Source organism: Pinus tabuliformis, chromosome 6, assembly GCF_031772625.1.
Source record: "Pinus tabuliformis cultivar Carrire ecotype Pingquan chromosome 6, CPIR1, whole genome shotgun sequence".
NCBI classification, from domain to species: Eukaryota; Viridiplantae; Streptophyta; class Pinopsida; order Pinales; family Pinaceae; genus Pinus; species Pinus tabuliformis.
The window spans coordinates 156,677,708-156,694,836 of NC_142292.1; positions in this window are offsets into that span (position 1 = coordinate 156,677,708).

Genomic DNA, 17,129 nt, shown 5'->3' on the forward strand with positions numbered 1-17,129 from the left:
TGGAACTCAAGGCTTTACCTTGGCTCCATGAATTTCACAGAAGCTTCTAGTCACTGGCTCTAGTTGCACTCTGCACAATTCTAGGAGACAGTCCCCATTGTTTCCCACTAGGATTGTGCAATGCGCAGTCCCAACCATCGGCAAGCTAGAATGAACTGTGCATTGCATAGTTCCAGTCCTCAGCAAGCCACACTTGACTGTGCTCTACAGAGTACCAGTCATCAATACCTCTCATCGCCAACTGGGACTACGTAATGCATAGATCTAGCTGACAGTTCCTCACCTCTAAGAGTCACAACTATGAAATCTTTCCCAGTAGTTGCCTAGTATGTTGCATGATCGACCCTTGAAGTGCTTTGTCTTTTTAAGTTGAAATTTTCTTGTCGTGAGTCTCTTATTTGTCTCCAGGTACATCAGTTTTTGAGCACCTTATCAGTAGTATATGAAGTGTGGTTTGCAAGAGATTTGGATCAAAGGATACTATAGAGCGCAACACTAGAGATGTGGTTGAATAGGTGCCATTGAAATTTCCGATCTATGCAAACAAGAAGTTGCTTATAGAGAAGGACATGAAAATTATATGGCAAGAAACAAATGACACATTTGCAGGTAGTTTCAAGGAATACTTGGAAGATCGACAAGTCTATGTAAACATTCAGAAGTCAGGCTTGTGCAGGGTTGCATGCAGGTACCCTGCCTTCCCATGTGTGGATATCATTCACTGGATTGTCTCACATGCCGATCCCAAGATGATGACACTGAGCAGTACGAATGGATCACATCTTGCCACCTTAAGGATAGAAAACTACCATCAGAAGTATCACTTCCCTCAACCGGTGAACTACATGGATGCCCTATTCTTCACTCCCAACTAAAATGTGAACACTAGGGAAATCATGAAACCTTGGGTAAAAGAGCCATCGAAGTTTAGAGTGACACCCAACCAGGTCTACAAGACTAAGTCACTCGGGAAGGCATACAAACTCTTGGTCATCTTTGCACATCACTCGTATCGTCAAGAGACCACAGAGACCTTTCCGCATAGTTGGGTGGTTATGTTGGATCAGTTGGAAAATGAAGGAAGGCCATTAAACTGGTCTGACGGGTTGGCTCTTCAGATGAAAGTGCATGTGTCTAATGCCCGGGGTCCACCTAAGGATGAGAAAGAAAGACTCCTTATGTCTAGTACTTTCTTGATGCAATTTGTGCCTAGCAGGAGTTCCCTATCATGGGTTGGACATGGACACCATTATAGGATGTTGTGAACATCTATTGCAAATTTCTCTCTAAGTACAGCTACCAAAGAGTCATGGCGAGGTTGCCTAACCACTTCATCACCCCTCTATACAAGATGATATTCGATCAAGATTTGCATTGCATGTCCCAAGAAGCAATGCAGTCATTGCTTAAAATTGGAGATGGTATGCCTCACCTAGTGGCACCTTCATCAGAATCTTTGGCGTGAAGAAGCCTTTGCATGAGCTACCTAGGTTTGGCACAGACAATATGGTAATGGAAGATATTGTGTATCACATCTCCATAGGGTTATCAGTAGGACTGCACAAGAGGAAGAAAGCACCATGGCCTACTCTTCCTTTGCGTAATGGGTTGCACGAGATCTGTACATTGAAGGATTCCCATGTCAATGTCGAGGACTTGAGGAAATTTGGGTTCGAAACCAAGAGTTTCAATCCATATGATCCCCACTACATATGAGAGAACGATTGTGCGAAGGTGTATTACCCATGCATCCATGGGGCATGTCATTGGCTAGAGGAAGATCCTTGGAGGCATTGCTACAACTCCTCTAGGATTAATGAATACGTCAGCATAGTTGTACAATGGAAAGTGCCATTGCAGGTATCACCACCACAGGAAGCAACAACAACAACAACAGTGAGAAGCAAACCTATGCAAGACAAAGGCAAGAGGAAGATTCCCAAGAGCGTAGAGGCTGAGAAAAGCTACAAGTTTAGAGAAGATCCTCTTATTGAGAAACTAGGTTTGGAGATAGATGCAAAGAGTCGACAACGTGGAAGAAGAGTAGAATGGAGGAAGAGAGAGAAACAAAGATTGGAAGATGTAGAGAGGAAGTTGCAAGAAACATAAAAGAAGCTGAAAGTAGAGAAAGAGCTCAGGAGGAGAGAAATGGAAGAAAAGAAAAAACAGGAACATGATGAAAGACAAAGCACACTGATAGAGAAAATTGTGCATATACAGGTTTAGATAGCATAGCATCCAATAGATGAAGAAGAGGATGAGGAGGTGCAAGTTTAGGAATTTTCTCAGTAGGTTGAGCAGATGATTGAGGAAATGAACATGGATTCGGAACAAGAGCCATAGGACCAAGAGACTGATCTCATGCCAAGAGCATCAAAGGTCGCACCATAGTCTTTTCCACCTCCAGAATCACAACCAGTCCCGAGAAAGCGAGGAGAGGTTGTTCTCCTTAATGATGATCTAGAGCTAGATGTGTACAATCTGTCATTCGACAAGTCACAACACAGTATCATAGAGGCAGGTAGAAAGAAGTTCTTGGATGATCACACATCACCTCTGCACATAGGGAAAAGGGTGATTGTATCAGATGTTAGAAGACATCCAGCTACCATAGCTAAGGTTTCTCAAGCTTATACAGAAGCCATGAGCTCAAAGGGTCAAGATATTGATAACAGAGAATGATCGAATGGTGAAGGACTTGCAAGAGGCTAGGAAGAGAACACAGCAGTCAATAAGATCCGCTATAGCAGAAATGAAGAAATAAATACTTGCAAAGATATCAACTTCAGAGACAACCATGAGGACATTGTATAACATATTTTTCACTGTGCACAAAGCAGTTTTCCATCTATACAGTTTTCAGTAGTAGTGCGCAAAGAGAACCCGAAATCTCAAAGACATCCACACTGCCATTGCGCATGTATATGAATGGAAAATTTGGTACATCGAGGCCCCACTTTACTTGCACAAGATGATGAAGTCGTAGACAGAGCTAGACAAAGAACGGATTCATATGTTGATACAGAACTATGAGCAGCTCCCTCCGGTCATCAACAGCATTGAGGCTTCCTATCCATGGTTATATAGGAGTCTGGATGTCATAGTGAGGACACAGAATATCCCTTCCATCGAAACACTCACTCAAGCCATGAGTAAGAACCAATTAATGCTCGAGGTCGATGAGTACATAGAGCAGTTGATGCGAGAAGCCACCAAAGATGACTTGCAGTTGAGCACAGAGAATATGCATAAATACATCGCTGGTCCAGCCACACTCAGCACAACGTTGCACATGTTTAAGGTTGAACTGGACAGAGGTTTTAGACCATATACCCAGAATCCATGGAGGCAAGAGTCCACTTCGATAAATACATCACCAAATAGTACAGGGACATGATAGCACAGTACCAAGCTTGGTATTAGTTCGTCACCGAAGACCACCATGAGGAGGTTACTGAGTTGGTCTTTCCCCAAGACCCCGAGTGATGTTGTTTCTCTTGTTAGGATCTCTGAAGCCTATTTTGTCCCATGTGGGTATATGTGGAAATTGTATTATTTTAAATATGTTGTAAGTGAAATTCCAAGTGTCACTTGTGGAATGTGAATAGTAAATATGTAATGTGAAGAGTCATGAGGGTAGTCCAAGAGTCAAAGGGGAATGTCAAGGGTCACCCCACCTTTTTCTATATATAAAACCTCATAACTCATAGTACAGGCTTTTGGGGAGCCAATGTTTTGGCTAGGCACTGCTTAGAGAAGAATTGGAGAGTATTGTGATGATCCTTGGGTTCTCCATAGCGTAAAGCGAGTACATCCCTTTGGATTAGAAGGCGTTGTTGACTATAATGTTCCACTATTGGGGCTAGCGGATGTCAATGGTGTATATATGGATGGAAATTTCACTTAATAATGTAACTGAGACAACATGTTTTCATGCATATATTTTTATTGTAGTTCGATTATTTTGGTTAATTTAGCAATATATGTTATTTTACTTACGCATTTATGTATGACCTAATTTGAATACGATTGTACAAATCTTGCTGAAGATGTGTTGTTGTATTAACCTGTCACTTTGGATTGTGTACTATTCCACTTCCAGCTTGTGATGTCATTCAACTCTTTTGTTTCTTTTTGGCTGTGTACTATTACAACCTTCTAAGGGATGCACTTCGTTTTATCCTATGTGTGTTAGAAACACCATGCATCTCACTTAACTCGCTACAAGGTCATACACATGCTTCAGACACAATTATCATACCTCTACACGCTACCGCAGTCACGGCACTATTGCACTACCCATTTCTTGGACTCCTACTCCAAATGGTCTGAGGTCTAGTTGGGACTTCTTATCGGGGAGATCCCCTGACATGTTGGCAGGTCCAGTACCATCAACATTTCTAGTGCTAAAAGGAGGGCCAAATGACAAGATGACTCCTCAAATTCTGTTTTGAGTCATTGCACATCATTCATGACTTACGTTACAATCTCAACTCGGGCATGTTTCTCTCATGCAAGTGATTTAAAGTCTCAGAGGATATCATTGATGACTTTTCACAAATTAAGTATGACAATGAAGGTGGAGCAGCCCTGCTAAGGCACAGAGTTTCCTTTGCAAGATTCTGTCACAGAAATGAAGTCCTCTAGGATGACATTGCCTATGGGTTGTTCTCCTACACGCTTGATGGCCATGCTAACCAATGGTGTCACACATTTACCACAACATCCATTCACTCATATGATCACATGATCAGAGTGTTACTCTATTATTTCTATCATTATGACCACAAACCGCTCAACAAAAAAATATATGAAATTATAGAAAGCATATGATGAATCTCTTGCGCAATTTTTGGTAGTCTTCTTGAATCTTGATATTCAAATCCGTGAAGATGAAATTGATTGGAAATTTCTCAAGGAATAGTTTCAATATCTTCTTCACATATCTGAAAATCTCCACGAGTTAGAATCATTCAAAACCCTCCCAACATACCTCAGTGTTAAAGGTTCCAAATCTAAGACAGACAAAGTTGTTGTCACAGGTGACCCATCATACGCCCCTCATCAAACAGATTTAGGTCCGCAGGACAAGGTGGGAGAAGTTGTGAATCCATATGTTGAACCCTCACCTCCTCCCACCTGACCTGCTCTCGATATCTATGCATATTTGGACTGCAAGCCTGTTGGTTGTCACATGAAATCATTTTCTCAACCTTCATCCTTTCGTTCATTTGATCCTCTGGATTGTTCTAACTTGTGTTCTTCCATTATGGACTCTGCATGTGATGTTCATGAGGATCAAGTTGTCAACGAAGTTTGTGTTGAATAGCCAACCTATGTTGTCATGTTTTAAGAGTATTTGTGTGAATTTGAAGAAGAAATTGCGGTGAATGATGACCTCCTTTTGTCCACACCTCATCTGCTCTATCTTAACATCTTCTGTGATCCTACCATTTCTGATTTTTCTTGTGAAAATTCATTCTTGGATGTTTCTATTTCCAATCATTTAGAGGACTTACAAGATGTCAGTCCCTCATTTGATTGCGGTGAAGACAAATATTTCTTTCTGAATCCACTCAATCTTTCACCTTTCATTTCCGAAAATTTAGACGGTAAAATTTTTGTTTCTCAGCAAACCCTATGTATGATTCGCCAGATCATGAGGATGTCGATGTACATCTCAAATTTTTTGATCGTCGTTGTCGTGATCTCTTTACTCCTTGATTTGATCATGATTTTCATTCACTAGCTATTGATCTTTCTAAGCCATTGGTCTTTGATGATCTACCCACTGACGAAGTGGAAACCCCTCAGGATGTCGATGCACTTTAGCCGAGATGATGGCTATGTCAGGTTCTCGCTGTGTTGAGGTCAGTTCCGCTCCCAATCAAAAATCTGTTGAAACACCCCATGCTCCTCATAACTCTCCCATTTTCATTGAAGATCAATCTGATCCACAGATTTCACTTCCTCCACCAGGATCACATGATCCTATCACTCATAAGTTGGAGGAGTCATACGTAGCATGTCATGTTGCTAAGTGAAAGTTTTCTTCTTTCTACATGTTTGCTTGTCTATCAAGGTCAAAAGAGTGTACTTGCTTGTTGTGTGCACATAGCGTGTTCCCACACCATGGTACATTGCAAAGTGTTTGTCTTTCACTTTTACCCTTTTCTTTTCTGTGGATGCATTTAAACTTCGAGCATTTTGTTCTTCATTGTTTTATCCTTTTTGTGTGTTGGCTTACCTAAATATCTTTCTTGTTGACCATGCCTTCATGAACACATTAGGCCAAAAAATGCGTCAGTGGCTCCATTGAAAGTATAACTTTACATGAGTAGGTCCTTGCATTGTTTAATGTAGGAGTAGGAGTAATGTTTTCTTTCTTGCTTAATCTACTTTCTTGTTTTTCTTTTGTTTTACTTTTGTCCTTTTCTTGCTTTATTTGTGCGTTTTTCACCCTTATGTTTAGCTTCTCATGAAACTATGTTTGACTTCTTGAGACAAGCTAGGTGAAACACAAGAGTAATTGTAAAACTATCAACACTTGGTTATTTGTCTATTCCCCCTCTTTATGAATATATTGTGTTCTTTTAGTCAATGATAGCCTAATGGAAAATCCATTCTGATCAAAGTGAGTCTCAGTGAAAACATAACGCTTGCACTTTTAACTAGTACCACCTACTCTAATCAATTTTTCTATATTCAGTTAACCCTTGTAAACTCAATCAAGTAGAGTAAGGTGATGGGAAAAACGTTAAGAAGTATGTCAGAGGTATATATAACATATTTATCTAAAGGGAAAACCTGTTCTGCTCTCAATAAGGTGGGATCCCTCTTCCACCTCATGAAATAAACATGTGCTTATGCACAGTTCTCTAAAAAATGAAAAAAATAAAATAAGGCGAAATAAGAGAAAGGCTTCCTACATAGAGAGGTGAAGCAAGTAACTGCATTAGGGTATTATCCAAGCTTGCTGGCAGTGGAGAAATGCTTTTATTCCTGAAGTGACTCTTTCGTGGTACTGTCCAAGCCTGCTGGCAGCGAAGCAACACCAGAGATGAAACTAAAAATATGCCAATCTACATTATTTGTGCATCAATATTCCCCTCATCCACAATTGAAATAGCTCAATTGACTTGGCTTTGTATGTTTGATGACTGATCAAGAGAATGGAAAGGACCATATATTTAACTCAAACTAGTGGGGAAGCCATGATGATCAAAGAATCAAAAAATACTTCCAGAGGAGTTAGACTCGCTTTACACGAGACAAGGTCCATACATAGAGCCAGAGTTCTACTAGTGACTTGCCAATGTTGTAGCAGCTACAACCACCCTCCAAAAAATTTTCTTCACTTCGTTTTGGAGCCTCCTTCTTTAAATCTTGGCAGCTTGTCTTGCATTAGTCAGATACCTATGTTTTCATTTGAATTTATCTTTCACTTTACAACTTGTGTTCGCTTACTTTATTTGTTGTCTAACAACAAGATGACCCCCCCACCCTCCGTGGCTTTGTTGCATCTGGTCCTTGAATTGCCTTGGAAAATTGCGCAATCCTAGAGGGCAGCCAACCTTGCTCTCAAGAATTGCGTAGAGAAGCCCAACAACGAGCCTTACTCTCAAGAATTGCGTAGATCAACCCAACAGTGAACTTTGGCTCTAGAAACTCACAGACCCAACTGAAATCTTATCTTCAGCTGGGAAATTGTACAGAGCATGAGAGGCAAATAGAGCCACTCAGCCCAAGAATTGCACAAAAGCATTCCTCAGTTGTTTCCTAATGCATGTGGCAGTAGGTTGCCCGGTTCCCTCCACAACTGTGAAATTTATCCATGCATGCATGGAAACCTTTCCTGAAACAACAAAAAAGAAAAAAAGAAAAAAGAATCCCTAAAAAGTATGGATCTATTTTTAGTATTGGGAGTTACTCTTTAGTTAATTTTAGAAAACTATCATCACTTGTCGCTTCTTCTTAAATTTTTGGCATGCACATCATAAACTCTGAATCAATCAAATCTATTTAATGGACAACACCAGAGATCATTTTCACATTGAATCTTGGAGCTCTGGCATTCTCGAGGCATTTAGGAACCTTCAAAATGATCAACACAACTTTTTCGGGTATGTTTCTCTTTTAAAGTCTTTTGCTTTTTTTTATCGATTTTGTTTCCTTGGCTTGTGTGAGTGTTGTTTTGCATATTTTTTTCAACAACCGCTAACGTTTTAGTTGTTTTTAACTTGTATAAGCATTGTTTACAATGTTTAAATTCCTTTCTTAAGCATCACATGCATAACCTTGTTTTTGCACCAACGGTCATTGTTGCAATGACTCTCCCCACCATCTTTGTTGTTCATCTGTTTGATTGATTTCTACAATTGCTTTGATTGCATGCATGACCATCCACTTAGATATAGACCATCCTTCACTCGTGCATTCAGATCTACTTATTTTCAAGTTTCCCTTGGGCAGGTCTGGGCTACCTTGGCACAGGTCTAGCTCTTCCTAGCATGCACTATGCATTTTTGGAATTCAAGGCTCTACCTTGGCACTAGTAATTGTACAAAAGCTACCAGTTACTAGATCTAGCTGTGCTCTATGCAGTTCCTGGAGACAGTTCCCAGTGTTGCCAACTAAGATTGAACAATGTGCAGTCACAACTAACATCAAGCCAGATTGAACTGTGCATTACACAGTTCTAATCCTCAGCAAGCCACACTGGAATGCCCTCTACGTAGTACCAATCATCAGTACCTCTCATTGGTAGTTGGGGATACGCAATGGGAATTTCTAGCTGACAGTCCCTCACCTTTGAGAGTCACAGCTACACAATCTTTCCCAACAGTTGCATAGTTTGTTGCATGATTGACCCTTGAAGTGGTTTGTGTTTTTAAGCTGACATTTGCTTGACGTGGGTGTCCACCTTTTCTCCAAGTACATCATTTGTTGAGCAACTTCTTAGCAATACAATAAGCATGGTTTCCAAGAGATTTGGATCAAATGATACTATAGAGAGCAACACTGGAGATGTTGAATAGGTGCTAATGAACTTTCCCATCTATGAAAACACACAGTTGTTCGTAGAGAAGGATGTGAAGATTACATAGCAAGAAATAAAGGATACATTTGGAGCAGTTTCAAGGAAGATATGGAAGATTAAAAATTCTATGTCAACATTCACAATTTAGGCTTGTACAGGGTTACTTGCAGGTACACTACCTTCCTGTGCATGGATATCATTCAGTGGATTGTCTCACGTACTGATCCCGAGACGTTGACACTGAGCAGTAGCAGTGAACATATCTTTCCACCTTTAGGAAGGAAAACTACCATCAGATGTATCACTTGCCGCAACCAGTGAAATACACGGATGCACTATTCTTCACTCCCAACAACAATGTGAAAACTAGAGACATCATGAAGCATTGGGTAAAAGAGCCATCGATCTTTAGAGCAACACCCAACTAGGTCTACAAGACAAAGTCACTAAGGAAGTCTTACCAACTCTTGGTCATCTTTGCATGTTGCTTATATGGTCAAGAGAGCATGGAGACCTTTCCACAGAGTTTGGTGGTTATGTTCAACCAAATGGAAAATGAACGAAGACCATTCAACCTGTTTGACATGTTGGCTTTTCGGTTGAAAGTGCATGTGTCTAATTCCCGGATTCCACCTAAGGATGAGTAAATTAGACTCTTTATGTTTGTGTACTTGCTTGATGCAATCTATGTCGAACAATAGTTCCTTGGCATGGGTTAGACATCGAAACCATCAGAAGATGTTGCGAAAATCTATTGCAATTTTCTCTCTAAGTGCAGCTACTGGGTAGTCATAGTGAGGTTCTCTGACCACTTCATCACCCCGCTGTATATGATGATATTCGAACAAGATCCACCTTTCATGTCCCAAGAAGTGATGTAGACATTTCTTAACATTGCATATTGGTATGCCTCACCCGGTGGCACCTTCATCAGGGTGCTTGGCGCGAAGAAGCCTCCACATGAGCTACCAAGGTTTACCACAGATAAGTTGGTACTGCAAGTGGTTGTGTATCTCATCTCCACAAGGTTATCAGTAGGACTGCATAGGAAGAGGAAGGCATGATGGCCTACTATTCCTTTGCAGATTTGGTTGTACGAGATTTGTACCTTGAAGGATGCAGATGTCGAGATTGAGGACTTGAAGAAGTTTGGGTTTGACACCAAGAGTTTCAATCCATATGATTCCAACTGCATATGCAAGAACCACTGTGTGAAGGTGTATTACCCATGGATCCATTGGGCATGTCATTGGTGAGAGGAAGATGCTTGGAGGAATTGCTAGAACTCCTCTAGGCTTAATGAACTTGTTACTATAGTTGTAGAATGGAAAGTAGCATTACAGGCAACAACACCATAGGAAGCAATAACAACAACAATATTGAGCGGCAAACCGACGCAAGACAAAGGAAAGAGGAAGACTTCCAAGAGCACAGTGGCTAAGAATAGCTACAAGTTCATAGAAGATCCTCTTGTTGATAAAGTAGCTTTGGACATAGAGGCGAAGAGGCAAAAACACAAAAGGAGAGTAGAATGGAGGAAGAGAGAGAAGAAAAGGTTAGAAGATGTAGAGAGGAATTTGCAGGAAACATAAAAGAAGTTGAAAGAAGATCAAGAATTCAGGAGGAGAGAAACGGAAGAAAAGAAGAAATAGGAACAGGAGGAAATAAAAGGCGCACTAAAAGAGTAAACTGCGCCTATATAGGTTGAGACAACAGAGCAACTAGTAGATGAAAAAGAGGGTGAGGAGGTGCAGGTTCAGAAATCTTCTCAGCAGGTTAAGCAAATGGTTGAGACAACAGAAATGGACACGAAACAAGAGCCTCAGGATCAAGACACCAATCTCATGCCAAGATCATCCAAGGTCGCACCACAGTCTCTACCACCTCTAGAATCACAACCAGTCTCGAGTGAGAAATGTTGTTCTCCTTGATCATGATTTGGACATGGATGTGTAAAATCTGTCATTCGACAAGTTACAACACAAGATTGTACAAGAACGTAGAACGTAGTTATCGGGTGATCACACATCACCTGCGAACATAGAGGAAAGGGTGATTGTATCAGATGTTAGAAGACATCTAGCTACCATGCTTGAGGCTTCTAAGGCTTATGCAGAAGCCACGAGATCAATGATTAAGTTCTTGATAATAGAGAATGATTGGATGGTGAAGTACTTGTAAGGGATGAGGTAGAGAATAGAGTAGTCTACGAGATCCACTATGGAAGAAATGAAGAAAGAAATACTTGTGGAGATATCAACTTTGGATACCACCATGCGGACATTGCATAGAAGATTTGTCACCATGCACAAAGCGGTTGTCCATCTATATTGTTTCTAGCAACAATGTGCAATGATAACCCAAACTTTCAAATGCATCAATGCTGCCATTGCACTTGTACAAGAACTGACAATGAGGTACAAGGAGGCCCCGCTTTACTTGCATAGGATGATGAAGCTGCAAGTAGAGCTAGACAAAACACAGATTCATATGTTGATCCAGAACTATGAGCAGCTCCCTCCTCTCATCACTAGAATTGAGGCTTCCTCCTATGCATGGTTGTATAGGAGTCTAGATGTCATATTGAGGACAAGTACAATCCATTCCATCAGAACCCTCACTCAATCCATGAGGAAAATCTAAGTCATGCTAGAGGTTGACAGGTACATAGAGGAGTTGATGCATGAAGCCACAAGTGATGACTTGCAGTTGAGCGCAGAGAACATGCATAAGTACATTTGTGGTCCAACCACATTGAAGACAGTGTTACACATGCTTTAGAATGAGCCTAACAGAGGTTTCAAAACCATATACCCAGAATCCATGGATGAAAGAGTCTGCTTTGATAAAGACATCACAAAACAGTATGAGGACACGATAGCGTAGTACCGAGCTAGGTATTAATTCATCACCAAAGACCACCATGAGGAGGTTACTAAGTTGGTCTTTCCCCAACACCTTGAGTGCTGTTGTTTTTCTTGTTACATTGAATCAAGCCTATTTTTTCCCACATCGGTATATGTGGAAATTTTATTATTGTAAATATGTTGTAAGTGAAATTCCAAGTGTCACTAGTGGAATGTGAACAGTAACTATGTAATGCAAAGAGACATGAGGGTAGTCCAAGAGTTAAAAGTGAATGTCAAGGGTCACCCCACCCTTTTCTATATGTTGAACCTCATAAGTCATAGTATATGCTTTTGGGGAGTCAATCTTTTGGCTAGGCATTTCTTAGCGAAGGCTTTGAGAGTATTGTAACGAGCCTTGGGTTCTCCACAACGTAGAGCGAGTACATCTCTTAGGAGGATCATGAATTGTTGACTGTAATGTTCCACTATTGGGGCTAGTGGCTGTCAGTGGTGTATGTATGAATGGAACTTTCACTTAATAATATAACTAAGACAACACATTTTCATCCATATGTTGTTATTGTAGTTCGACTATTCTAGCTACTTTAGAAATGTATGTTATTTCACTTATGCATTTGTGTATGAACTATTTTGTATACGATTGTACAAATCTTGTTGAAGATGTGTTGTTGTACTAACCCGTCACTTTCAATTGTGGACTATTTTGCTTCCAGCCTGTGATGTCATTCAGCTCGTGTGTTCCTTTCAGGCTATATACTATTACAAGCTTCAAAGGGACACACTTCCTTTTCCCCTATGTGTGTTAGAATCCCCATGCATCTCACCTGACTCGTTGCAAGGTCACACACTTGACAAAGTTATCATACTTAGCTCTTTGTTCTACTGCAGTGAAGGGACTACTGCACTACCCACTGTTAGGATTCCTACTCCAAATGGTCTGAGGTCTAGTTGGGACTTCTTACCAAGGAGATCCCCTGACATGTTGGCAGGTCCAACACTGTCAATAGCTGAATGTCTTCAAACTAGTTTGACAATCATATTTAGACTTTGATGCAGATTAGGAGAATGAAGTGTCCACTTCAGGATACATCATGAGTCTTGGATCAACGACTTTGTCTTGGAGATCACGCAATCAATCCATTCTAGCAAATTCTTGTACAAAGCCAAAGTATGTAGTTTTTTCAAAAGACACAAAAATGATTTTGTGGGCTGGGAAGATACTAGAGAATTTGCAAAAGTAGTTGAATGCTACTCCACTTTTAATTGATAACACTTCTACAATCAAGTTGGACAAGAATCAATACCATTTGATTTAATATCATGTACATGCTAATACCATGGGGGATTCACTCAATGAACCTCTGACATATCACGTGCATTCATAGCATACTAAACATTACCCCTAATTTGTCTACATCTTGGAAAATAAATCTGAAAATAACATTATTTAACCCCCTACGAATACGAACACAATACACCTTCCCAATTTAAAAAAGCCCTACTTTCACTAGATATTGTAGGCATCCAGTTTTTCATTAACATTTTTTATATCCCTTTATATTTTTTTCATTAACTTTGAGCTCCATCTTTTATACTTGCAAATATAAAAACCCTTTACCTCCTATTGTATGCTCAGTATATTATTTCATCTTTTCCTCACCATATAACCCCCCAACATAAATCCGTGTGGTAGGGTATTTCTCCTCATCAAAGCCCCTTAGCCAATACCATTCAGTTGATACTTTGTTCCACAAGTGAAGAATTTGTAGACATGTTCATGAAAACACTTTGAAGAGAAAATATTTAAAAATTTATAAAAACACTTAGACACACAATCACCCCTTTATATTAACAGGGGATTTTAAAATACCTAATACCCATGGTTATGGTTTCCATAAATGTTAATTTAGAATATATATGAAAAATAAATAAATATAAAAAAGAACCATTAAACCTATTTAAATATGAAACCAATGGTTACTTTTAAACATTGTACTTATGTATGAATTTTTTAACACATGGAATTATTATCTCTCTCCTAACATTATTGTTATGTAATATTATTTCAAGTTTTCATAACAAATCTCAAATAATATATTATCTCTCTCCTAACATCATGGTTATGTAAACCTAGGAATTGATATTCATCACAAGTTCAACTAGAACTATAGCATTGAGAAAATGATTATTGGGGATGGAAAGCTTATTTTGGCCTTGAAAATAATTGTAAAGGGACAAAATTCGTAATGTGGGATAGAAAGAAGTTCCTCTTTGAAACTTTAGTCAATCCGGTTATGTTATATGGATGTGAGGTTTGGGGTTGTAACATCTCTAGAGAATCCTGGAGAAAGATTGAGCAAATCCAGAATTGTTTTATAACGTATAACCTCAAAATTAAAAGCAACACACCCTATCCTCTTCTCCTTATAGAAGTGGGTCTTTCCCCTATCAAGAGCCTAGCTATGACTAGGCTTCTATTGTACAAGCACAAACTCAATAACATAGGAGACCATAGACTTCCTAAGCTAGCTTTAAATTCCAGCCAAAACCACCTAAGGCTAAAAAGAGGTTGGTATAAAGACACCAGGGCCTGGTTAAGCCATTGGGAGATTGACAACAATGTTGCATTACAAAACATTAATAAGATTAAAAATATTGTTACTTCTAAGTTCAAAGAAAAATGTGGTGTGAGAAAGATTTAGCAGCTAAAAGAGAATTGAGATATTATAAGGAGGTCATCAACCCCACCATAGAATATCAAAAGTATCTCTTTGTTTTAACTAGCTCAAAAAAGAAAATTTATATAGCCAAGATTAGAACAAACTCTCATGAGCTCCATAGTGAAATAGGTCATTGGGTAGTTCCTAAAACACCATCGATTGAAAGGTTCTACCATCTCTATGAGAATACGAACATCGAGGATGAAAACCACTTCCTCTTAGAGTGCCCCACGTGCAGCGACATTAGATCTCAGTTTTAAAATCTTTGTTGCAATACTGACCTTCCTAGCCTTTTACGTTGTCAAAATTATAGTGAGCTCGGGAGGCTTCTCTCCAAGCTTTTTGAGCATAGGAATAAAATCTTAAATCAAATTAAATAATTCGTTTCTTTAGGTCCAATAGACCAAAGTTTGGTCTCAGTAGACGTTAACCACCATCATCATCATCATCGATATTATTTCAAGTTTTAATAACAAATTTTAAATAATATATTTCTTGACACTCAAGATCAATATAATCGACCATTTCATGAATATGTGGTAATATATTAATGTAATTATTTTCTAGAATAAATAAAGAAATTCCTAACATTTTCTAATGGAAAAGTACATTGCACTTAAAAATATATCATTTAAGATATTATAATTTATTTAAAAGAAATCAATGTCTCAATAGATAATAGGGCGAAAGCACTATATTGGAAGTGCCTCTCTTTGTTGAATGCCTATCACCCCAGGTAACAAGTAAACCATGTATTGGAATTTAAATTAGAAACAAAACGTTGAGGGCATTTTTGAGAGAAAATGGAATATTAAATTTATGCATAAACTATTCAATACACAAATGAATGGATTGTTAAGAAGAATATTAATTCAATTGAAAGGAACTCAAAGCACGTAACAAAGAACTTGTAATGAATAATTGTATAACTTAATTAGCAATGGAGTTTTATATATATGCAAGAGGTGTTGTTCATAATAATAGAATCACGTGTGTATGAACAATCCCCTTCATCTTTCTAACTATCGATAGAATCAAACTTGTGATGAATTGCATTTGTGCAAGAGGTGTTGTTTATAATAATAGATTGACATGGATATGCACAATCCCCTTCATCTTTTTAACCATCAATAGAATCAAGACCGTCACTATTGAGAGGCATCACACTCCTTTTAAAAAAACAATTTAAATGAAACAAAAATTAAGGAATGTGGAAATTTATCTTATAAATAAAATAACTAAACCAATATAAATTAGAGTCAAATTTAAAGGATTCAGTGGATAAAAATGGAAATGTATTTACATTCAATTAAATAATTGTTGCAAATCATATTTCATACTCTTTTGGGGTATTTTTAGAAGTTTTATAATTATTGTTTCCCTAAAACATGATTTAAAAAAATATATATACATATTTTATAAAAATAACATATTTTTAATATTTTAAAATATATCATTGTACATCATTAAAAATATAGTAATGAATCAAAAATAAATTTGGGCCTTACCATCTAACAGAAAAAATAATTAGATGTAAGAAATAATAAAAAATATTGTTTTAAATACTTTAAATTATGATATATATAATTTAAGTGAGAAATTATGTCAATTAAATTATTTTGTAAAATATCTAAGAGTGTTGATCATTGTAGAAGTGTTAATATTTGCAAGTGAGTTAATTTGTTCTATTTTTTTCAAAAAAAAAATTGCTAGTTTTTTTTTTTAACTTTTTGGTGGAGACCTTACAATATAAAATTATTTAACCTTAAAAATTACCAAAAAAAATTATAAAGAATAATATAAATAATTATAAATATAAATATTTTTATAAAAATATCATCATACATTTTACAATTTGGATGTTAAAAACTAGTAAGTTTCACCAAGGTTTTTAAACTTTAACATCAATTTCCATTCTTAAATTTTTCCTTATCATACAATATAGACTTGCATTTTTTTTTGTAATCTTTTAGTTCTAACCCTTCCCGTCCTCCATATCATACCTAAATTTTCTTGTTTTGACCAATATTTGCTTCATGGGGATAAATAAGTGTAAAATAATGCAAATTTTATATAAGCAAATAATATGTTAGCTTGAAAAGTTTCTAGCACAATAGATTCTTTCTTTAAGATGAGAAGAAATGAAAATGATCTCAACAGTAACTATATACTTCAATGAGCATAAGAGTAACCAAGACGGAAGCATTTTAGATTTATCCCTTTATTCATTTAATCATGGTATTTCCGACTATGAAAATTATTTTAATATTCTCGTAGAACATTTGTGGAGTAGTGTTGGCCTTATTTTTGTGACAATGATGGAAAACAACTTTATAATTCAAGTTTCCACCACAATAGATTATTTCTTTAAAACCAACAAAGATCAAAATTACCTCAAGGGTAACTATATACTACAATGATCATAGGAATAACCAAAAGTGGAAGCATATGAGATTTGTACCTTTATTAGTCCCTGCCTCCGACATAGCAGGGACTATA